The sequence below is a fragment of the Triplophysa rosa genome, linkage group LG12, assembly GCF_024868665.1.
Source record: "Triplophysa rosa linkage group LG12, Trosa_1v2, whole genome shotgun sequence".
NCBI classification, from domain to species: Eukaryota; Metazoa; Chordata; class Actinopteri; order Cypriniformes; family Nemacheilidae; genus Triplophysa; species Triplophysa rosa.
In genome coordinates this window covers 3,748,049-3,757,623 of record NC_079901.1, presented here as the reverse complement: position 1 = coordinate 3,757,623, position 9,575 = coordinate 3,748,049, and the positions used below count along the sequence as shown (strand labels likewise).

Here is a 9,575-nt window from a genome sequence, read left to right as displayed (position 1 = left end):
CTATGAAGTGTTATTTTACATTTGACTCCTTTATTCAGTTTCTGTACCTAATAATCACAGTTAGACCAACCTGAAACACCTAAAAAGCACTGTTAACGTTATTTGTGTGTATGCTTTATTACATTTATTTGTGCTATTGCTCATAATTTGATCATTTGTTCTAATTTTATTAGTAACTGATTGACTATTATTATTAGAGTTAGGCTAATAGTTTCATGGTATTATGAGCTTATTTGTTAAGATTGCTTAGGTAAAAATACAAACTAATAACTAGACATTATTATTTATTTATTACTTTTTGTGGCGGGCAAGTAACATTTTTGTCAGTGCCAGTAAAAATGTAGAAATTAATGTATGCATAATAATCGTCATAACGTGCAACCGTGATTATTCTTCAGACTATAATCGCATCAAAAAATCTATAATCGTTGCATCCCTAGTGTGGACTAGACATTATACCCAATATTTATTGGTCTGGTTGCACAAGACTTTGTGGAATGAGTGAAAACTGTCATGAAAAAAGTAGACATAAATCTGATGTCTAGTTCTGTCTCGTATCTGTTCCTTGTTCTCTTTTAGTCTTTTTTTCTTACTCTTAGAACTCCTCAAAAAGCCATTTAGTTTATCTGCACACCATTGTTCAGGGCTCTACTTTGCAGAGAGCTTTTATTGCTCTTCCTTGGCAGTCTATTGAAGAAAGGCAGGTTATCTGTTGAGAGTTTGCCAAAGATGAAAATTGCACCCAGGAGAAAGGAATCGTTAACATGATGGAGAATTATAAAAGAAAATAGAATCTTTGAGACACAACATATATGAGAGTAGATCCAGAGTAAGAGGTTAAGGCCTGCAATAGTACTGTTAAATCTCCAGCTTTAGTGTCTTTGGTTTATTCTTGCTGTGACGATAATCATTGCTCTTGGAAAACATACAGGAACATACAGTTTTTCAATACAAAGAAAGATAATGGTGACTTCAACAGTTAAAGGAGTCATATGACATGGCTAAAACGAATATTAGCGATTGTTTTAGATGTAAGGCAATGTGTATACACGAGTTAAGGTTAAAAAACATTGTATTTTCCACATACCATGCATGTTTGTATCTCCTCTTTGCCCCGCCTCTCTGAAATGCTCAGATTTTTAACAATGGTCATAGCTCTGAAAAGTGAGGTGGCCAGTGCGTAGTGATTGGTCGAATACTGCAAGCGTGTGATGGAAATGTAACGCTTCTTACCATATTTGAAACATCAGGTTCCAAAGCAATTGTACTGACAGGTACGCCCACCTTACTTGCGTCTTAGTCAACTCATATGACGTGGATTTGTGGGGGTGTGGTTACACAAGCCGTTTCAGGCAGGTCTGGGTGAGCATTCGCTTTTAGATAGAATGCATCTTTTGTTCCGACACTTTAATTTTTGCAATTTTACATGTCTAATACATGCATGGGCAAATTATAACACACCGAAGACACAGAAAAACACGTGTTCGCGCCATATGACCCCTTTAAACACAAGAAGACAATGAACCTTTTTTTAACTATCATTTTGTTATTTACACAAAGCCTCAAATTGACTTTTATGCTGCTCTATGGAGCTTGAAGACCCCAAGTTGCCATCCACTTTAATTATACATTAACTTCTCATTTTGTGTTTGACGACTGAAAGAAGGTCATACAATTTTGGAACAACATATGATTAAATACTATAAATGGCAACAAAATATCTTATTTTTTGTTTGTTTACTTTTAGCCATCTTGAACATGAACCTACTGTTTTTATTTCTGTAAATATTACCGTTTATTGAGTGAGAAACACAATTTCAAATTGCTGAGTGCAAGATAGCACAATTCAATAGCTGTCAAGATTGACCCAACTGTATTTCAGTGAGTGGCAGTCACTCCTTAGGAAAATGTTGTTTCTATTATTTTGTCAAGCCCTTGTAAAGTCAAGTAATAAATCATTATAAAGTACTGTTCCATGCTACCTGTCATTAGCCAGCAGTGCACAACAGCCACTTACTGTCAGGGATGCCATCATTTTAACTGGTCAGTATTTCACTTGAGAAATGCTTTCTCTATACCTGCCAATATCCGGCTGTTCAGCTGCCTAATGGACATGCTATAAAGACTACATCATTACAGCCCATTACAGTGGGATGAAAAATTAAATGTGAAAGGAGAGAGTGAGAGAAAGAATACAACTAAATGTAGTTGGGCCTGTGGTGTTCACATTTAGACAGTCATTGTAGTTTGCGGTCGCTTTGCATAGTTTTGCTCGCAAATAACCAACACAGCCCTAGATGTGCCTTAAATGATAGTATCAGTATAAAATCGTGCTGTGAAAATTGCCAGGCAGACCTTTATATGACTCTCAGATTCCTTCATGTGAGAGCACTCTAATGGTTGCATATGGCTTTAATTTGCAAATGCCTGAATAATCCTTTAAAATGGGAACACTGAAAAAAGAAGAGAATGCTGGAGATCTCTTATCTCTCTCATCCCACACTGTGGATAGTAGAACTACCGAGTTTTCCCAATTTCTTTGTCCCAATTAAACTAGTAAAACTGATATCATGTTTTAACACCAAATTAGCTGTTGTTTTTACACTTTCTGCCTTTACAAAAAAACGTGTTATGAAAAGAGTGTTGTGTTCTGCAGATAACTCTGAATAAAACAGAGTAATATAGAGTTTATTTCTAATATTTCCCGTACTGTGACCATAAACGGTTCTTGTAAATAATAACTGCAATATGAAAACACTGCTAAATCCATCCATCCATGTAAATATTTTTTAAAACATTCTGCTAACTAATAAACAAAGTTAAAACAACCGAACTACGGGATGAGTGAAGGGACAAATTGCTCGTACTTTTTTAAACTGCGTTTAGAAGTTTTTCATTTCTGACATTGAGATCTCTGGCAAATTTTAAATATTAAAGTGGCCATTCCCCGCGATCCCATTTTTCAACCTTTAGTTAGTGTGTGTGTAATGTTGCTGTTAGAGCATAAATAATACCTACAAAATTATAAAGCTCAAAGTTCAATGCCAAGCGAGATATTGTCTTTAACAGAATTCGCTTTTCAAGGACTACAGAGAACGGCTGGAATCGGACTACAGCTCTCTACTTCCCGGGTACATGATGTCACTATTCCGAGTGTTTTTAATAACCTCCGCCCACAGGAAAACGCCAAAAAAGGGGCGAGGCCTTCCTTAAAGAAGAGGAAGAGCCGCTGGAGTAGTGTTTGGTTATCAGAGATTGTAAACATTTGACTGAGTTGCGTGCCTAAATACTTTCACTTTCATCACAGTCCTACAGGTAATAAGAATTCAGTTACACACATTCTAAGATAACCAACAGTCAAATAACAGCTTCCATGACATCGGCTGTGAAAGCTGTTCTGTGTAATAGACTTTATGCTTGCGAAAGGAGCAACTGGTACGGCGCGTAGGGATCTCCCCTGGTGAAATGCAGGAGGTGCCAGGCCCGGAGTCACCACACAGTGCCCGGAACCTCCATGAACCAGTAGCCCCAGACCCAGGCGGAGTAACAGAACAACGTCGGGTCAAGTGGCCTCCTGGCAGTAAGGACAAACAGTGGATGTTTGTCCTTGGAGATCATGGAGATCGACCACAATCTCCGCAATACCTACAGTGATGCGGCTTTGGAGGAAGATCTAGGTCCCTATTTGGGATAGACATTTGATAGATCCCCCAGAACCCACCACGGACTTCAACAGCAAGGAGCCCAGTTGGAAGGAGTTTCAGGAGGTCGTCAAGGCAGCCAGAGCAAGTTCTGCTCCTGGACCAAGCGGAGTGCCATACAAAGTGTACAAGAGGTGTCCCAGACTCCTTCACCGGCTTTGGAAGATCCTGAGGTTTATCTGGAGGAGGGGAAGGGTAGCCCAACAATGGAGATTTGCAGAAGGTGTCTGGATTCCCAAGGAGGAGAATGCTAAGAATATCGAGCAGTTCCGAACTATCTCGCTGCTTAGCGTTGAGGGGAAGATATTCTTCGCCATCCTATCCCGTAGGTTGACGGAGTTCCTCCTGAAGAATGAGTACATCGATACCGCTGTACAGAATGGTGGAATCCCAAAGGTTCTAGGATGCCTTGAGCATACTGGTGTGGTCACTCAGTTGATCAGAGAGTCAAGAGAAGGGAAAGGAGACCTAGCAGTGCTGTGGCTCGACCTCACTAATGCATATGGATCCATTCCCCATAAGCTGGTGGAAACAGCACTGGATCGGCACCATGTCCCAAGTAAAATCAAGGACCTCATCTTGGACTACTACAAGAGTTTCAAGCTGAGAGTCACCCCTGGGACAGTAACATCGGAGTGGCATAGGCTGGAGCAAGGGATCATCACTGGATGTACAATTTCAGTGATCCTCTTTGCCTTGTCTATGAACATGCTGGTCATGTCTGCTGAAGTCGAGTGTAGAGGTCTGCTCACCATGTCTGGAGTTCGCCAGCCCCCCATCAGAGCCTTTATGGATGACCTGACTGTTACAACAACGTCAGTGCGAGGGTGTCGATGGATTCTTCAGGGCTTGGAGAAGATCATCACCTGAGCTCGGAGAAGATCATCACCTGGGCTCGGATGTGTTTCAAGCCTGCAAAATCTAGGTCCTTGGTGCTCAAGAGAGGGAAAGTGACTGACAAGTTCTGTTTCTCGCTGGGCGGCACCCAGATTCCATGGGTCACCGAGAAACCCAATAAAGAGCCTCGGCAAAACCTTTGATTGCACCCTGAAGGATGCTGCCTCCATTAAGGCCACAAATCGGGAGTTGGGGGGCATGGCTGACAGCAGTGGACAAATCGGGTCTGCCTGGGAAATTCAAGGCCTGGATCTACCAGCACGGTGTTCTCCCGAGGATCCTGTGGCCCCTGCTTGTGTACGAGTTCCCAATAACAACAGTAGAGGGCTTCGAAAGGAAGATCAGCCGTTACCTACACAGATGGCTGGGTCTGCCACGAAGCCTGAGTAGTATCGCTCTGTACGGGAACAACAAACGGAAGCTTCCCATGAGCAGCCTGAATGAGGAGTTCATGGTTACTCATGCAAGAGAGGTGCTGCAGTACAGGGAATCCAGTGACCCGAATGTCTCCCGAGCTGGCATCGTAGTCAGGACTGGGAGGAAGCGTTCCAACCACGCGCTACGACAAGGCCCGGGGCAAAGACAGACGCTGACTGGTCCAAGAGGAGGTGAGAGCTGGTGTGGAGGAACTGCGCGCTAGCCAGATGGTGGGGATGCGACAGCAAGGCGCATGGACGAGATGGGAACAGGCAGTGGACCGCAAGATCTCCTGGAACGAGCTTTGGCGAGCTGAGCCTTACCGGATCAAGTTCCTGATTGCATCCATCTATGATGTCTTACCCAGCCCATCCAACCTCTTCTGCTGGGGCAAGGTCGACACACCATTATGTTCCTTGTGCTTCAGAAGAGGAACGCTAGAGCATATCCTCAGCTGTTGCCCAAAAGCCCTGGGAGAAGGACGCTACACTTGGCGCCACGACCAAGTGCTGAAGGCGATAGCAGAAGCCATCTTCACCTGCATCACCCAGAACAAGCCTCTCTGACCAGCCAGGCAGGCGATTGCTTTCTTCCGAGCGGGGAGAAGCCTAAGCCCCAGCCAAGGGGGGCAGTGGGACTCCTTGGAACCACGCCGGACTGGTAGATGAAGGCCGACCTGGGGAAGCAGCTCAGATTCCCAGAGCACATTGTGGAAACCACCCTGAGACCAGACATAGTTCTGTTCTCAGATGCAAGAAAACAGGTGGTTCTTCTGGAGCTGACAGTCCCCTGGGAGGTGCGTATGGAAGAGGCCAATGAGAGGAAGCGTGCCAAGTATGCCGACTTAGTGGAGAAGTGCCGCACGCGGGGGTGGCGCGCCCAGTGTGTGCCAATCGAGGTGGGCTGTAGAGGCTTCGCAGCGCAATCTCTGTGCAAAGCATGCAGTCTGCTTGGTATCACAGGGGCACCCCAGAGGAAGGCCATCAAGAATACAACAGAGGCAGCTGAGAAGGCCTAGATGGCTGTGGATCAAGAGGGGTGATCCGTGGGTACACGCTACTTAGACACAAGTCGGGACTTGATCAATCTCGGCTGGGTCGCCTGGGTGAGGGTGTATGATGTTGAAAGACCCGAAACACCCAATGACCTCAGGTTCCATCACTGATGATGTGTCTAAGTGCATCAACAGATGTATATTTAACTATATTGTGTGTGTGCATACCTCTAAAACACTTCTATGAAACGTCCTTTGAAGTCCTGCTTGCAAATGTCTCCTAGTCAATCTGCTTGTTTTATTATCCAACTTGGGTCCAATATAAAAAGGCAAAACTAACACTTCTGTTATTAGTGTTAATTAATATAACCGGTCTGACCCAATCGGTCCGGTGTCATTTCCCTCGCCATAGTAGAAAAAATTGCAATCTCTAACAAAGATTGACGTTTGCACATGCACTAGCAGAACTCCATTACACTTCGATCGATCCGCATGTTTTTAAGTGATGAAGTGAAGTTGACGCCAATGTTACTGTTTATTGCTAAAAGCCAAAGCTTATGAATACGCGTGCACTGAGAGGGGGACCGACCACTCACAACAGCCTGAGAAACGGAAGCTCGCTGATAAGGTATGGGTGGGACATATTCACACACATGCTCTAAGCGGGGAACCAATCACGACAGACTGGGTCAGCTTTACCAATCAGAGCGTTTCGGAAGGAGGGACTTTATATACAGTTAGGTCCATAAATATTTGGACAGAAGCACATTTTTAGTTATTTTAACTGTGTATGAAAGTGTATTCGAGTTACAGTTTTATAATAGATATTGTCTTAAAGTGCACACTCTCACCTTTATTTAGAGTGTATTCACATCCAGATTATCTGAAGGATTTAGGAATTACAGCTCTTTAATGTGAAGCTCTCCCCTTTTTCAAGGGACCAAAAGTAATTGGACAGTTGAATCAAAAGCTGTTTTATTCACAGGTATGGGCTTTTCCTTAAATAATTTCTTCATAAATTAAGCATGTTAAAGGTCTGGAGTTGATTCTACATGTGGTGTTTGCATTTGGAAACTGTTGCTGTGAACCCACATCATGGGGTTCAGGGAGATCTCCATGCAAGTGAAACAGACCATAGTTAGATTTTAAAAACACTACACATCCGTCAGAAATATGCCAGGAACATTAAGAGCGGCCAAGTCAACAATTTGGGACATTCTGGGGAAAAAAAAATACACCACTGAGCTCAGTAACAAAACAATCCTAGGTGTCCACATGAGATCAAAGTGGTGGATGATGACATTATCCTCTCCATGATAAAGAAAAACATCTTCACAACTTCCAGACAAGTGAAGAATTAATCCAGATGCGTCTGTTTTCTGTTACATCACCAAAAAACACCAGTGACCCAGTGCCTGAGGACGTTGACATTGACATATTTACCTCTTGGAGAGTGTTCTTCACTTGTCTGGATGTTGTGAAGGTGTTTTTCTTTATCATGGAGAGGATAATGTCATCATCCACCACTTTTATCTCATATGAACGCCCACAATTGTTTTGTTACTGAGCTCAGCGGTGTGTTGTTTTTTCTTAGAATGTACCAAATTGTTGATTTGGCTGCTCTTAAATGCTTCATTTATGACAAAATTATTTAAGGAAAAGCCCATACCTGTGAATAAAACAACTTTTTATTCAACTGTCCAATTACTTTTGGTCCCTTGAAAAAGGGGGAGCTTCATATTAAAGAGATGTAATTCCTAAATCCTTCAGATAATCTGGATGTGAATACACTCTAAATAAAGCTGAGAGTGTGCACTTTAAGACAATATCTATTATAAAACTGTAACTCGAAAACATATTGATACACAGCTAAAATAACAAAAAATGTGCCTCTGTCCAAATATTTATGGCCCTAACTGTATACCGGAAGAAATCCAGGTGTTTTGTGAGAAGAGTACGGTGGCCGAGAAGTGCAAAACAAAACAATAAGTTGCAAAACTAAAAACAAATCTAAAAGCAAAATAAAAAATCCAAAATCAAAATGACAAATCTGAAAATGCAATTTCAAATCTAAAAACAGAATAGCAAATCTTAAAACACAACAACAATTCGGAAAACAAAATAACACGTCAGAAACCACATCGACAAGTCAGAAAACAAAACGACAAGTCAGAAAACACAACGACAAATCAGTCAAACCGGAAAAGGTAGGTATTTGTTGGAATGGGATAGCTACTGCTGATAGAAGAGGGATAGCGGCGAACAATAGTACAGAAGCCGCTATGTGTCACCATGCTGCAACGGAAGAAAACACATGCAAACCGAAAAAACACCAGCAAATTCAGAAAGCATCTTCATTAGTTTGGCGACACATGCCCTGCAAATTCTCGCAACACAAACAAATACAGAAATGCGCTGCAAATTCTCGCAGCACAAACAAATACAGAAACGTGCTGCAAATTCTCGCAACACAAACAAATACAGAAACGCGCTGCAAATTCTCGCAACGCAAACAAATGCAGAAACGCGCTGCAAGTACCACAAACGACAACGGAAGTGTTTCCGGGGGACTCAGAAAACTGATGCCTCTTTTTTTTTTAGAAAAATGAACATCCATTGTTAAACACCCAAAAAACATAACCGAAGCCTCAAAAACAGCAAAATAATGCCCCCTTTAAATTAAAATGATACCTTGCAGATATACCATTCAGGGATTCATGGCCTCGTGCGCTGCATGAAACAGTCCGTATTATTATTTTGAATAAATATATTGATTTACATTTAAGAATTTGACTTGAAAATTATGTTAGGTTAGATTTAAAGTAATTAAAAGATGTAAAAATATTTATAACAGAGGGGTGCCCTATTTGCCCTGCACAACACCCCAGCCACCATTCACTCCCCGATCGCAGGTCTCCCGGAATGTGGTACCAAAAATGTTGACAGTTATGCACTAAGGTTGTGACAAGACACTTATTCCATGAGATGAGAGACAGATTGGGTTCATCAAGACAAGGTTTTTACACTATTTTTAAGTAATCTTCAATGATGAAATATGTGAAAAATACTTTTACTCAACTGAAAATCACAAAATGCAAAATATGTGGATTTTTAAAAATTGGCTTTAATGAAAAAAAGTCATGTAATCTGTAATGAGTAACTGGTTACAATGAATAAATAATCTACCCAGGTCTGTTAATAATATACCTTTAGCTTTCATTTGGAGCAGGAAAAAGAAAATACTCCAACGCTGTTTCTGCTGTACCTGCAGGTGACAAAATGCACAAAAATGTAGAATTACTAAAAAAGGAACAACTCAACTTTATTTATATAGCGCTTTTACAATTTTCATTGTTACAAAGCAGCTGCACATGAGACACATTGACTACAAGCAAAACAATCAAAGTTGTACCTGCAAAAACAAGAAAAGGTTGAAACACAGAAGACAGACACACCCACACACAAAACACTCCACACACACAACACGCACACGCACCAACACACACAGACACAGAGACACACACACACACGGATGCGCACGCACACACACACAACACACACACACA

The 9,575-nt window shown here is 41.8% G+C and overlaps 1 pseudogene; it reads left to right on the top strand.

Annotated features, from left to right (window-relative positions):
• Positions 1–3,616: 3,616 nt before the first annotated feature.
• On the top strand, positions 3,617–6,134 carry LOC130563207 (uncharacterized; annotated as a pseudogene).
• Positions 6,135–9,575: the final 3,441 nt, after the last annotated feature.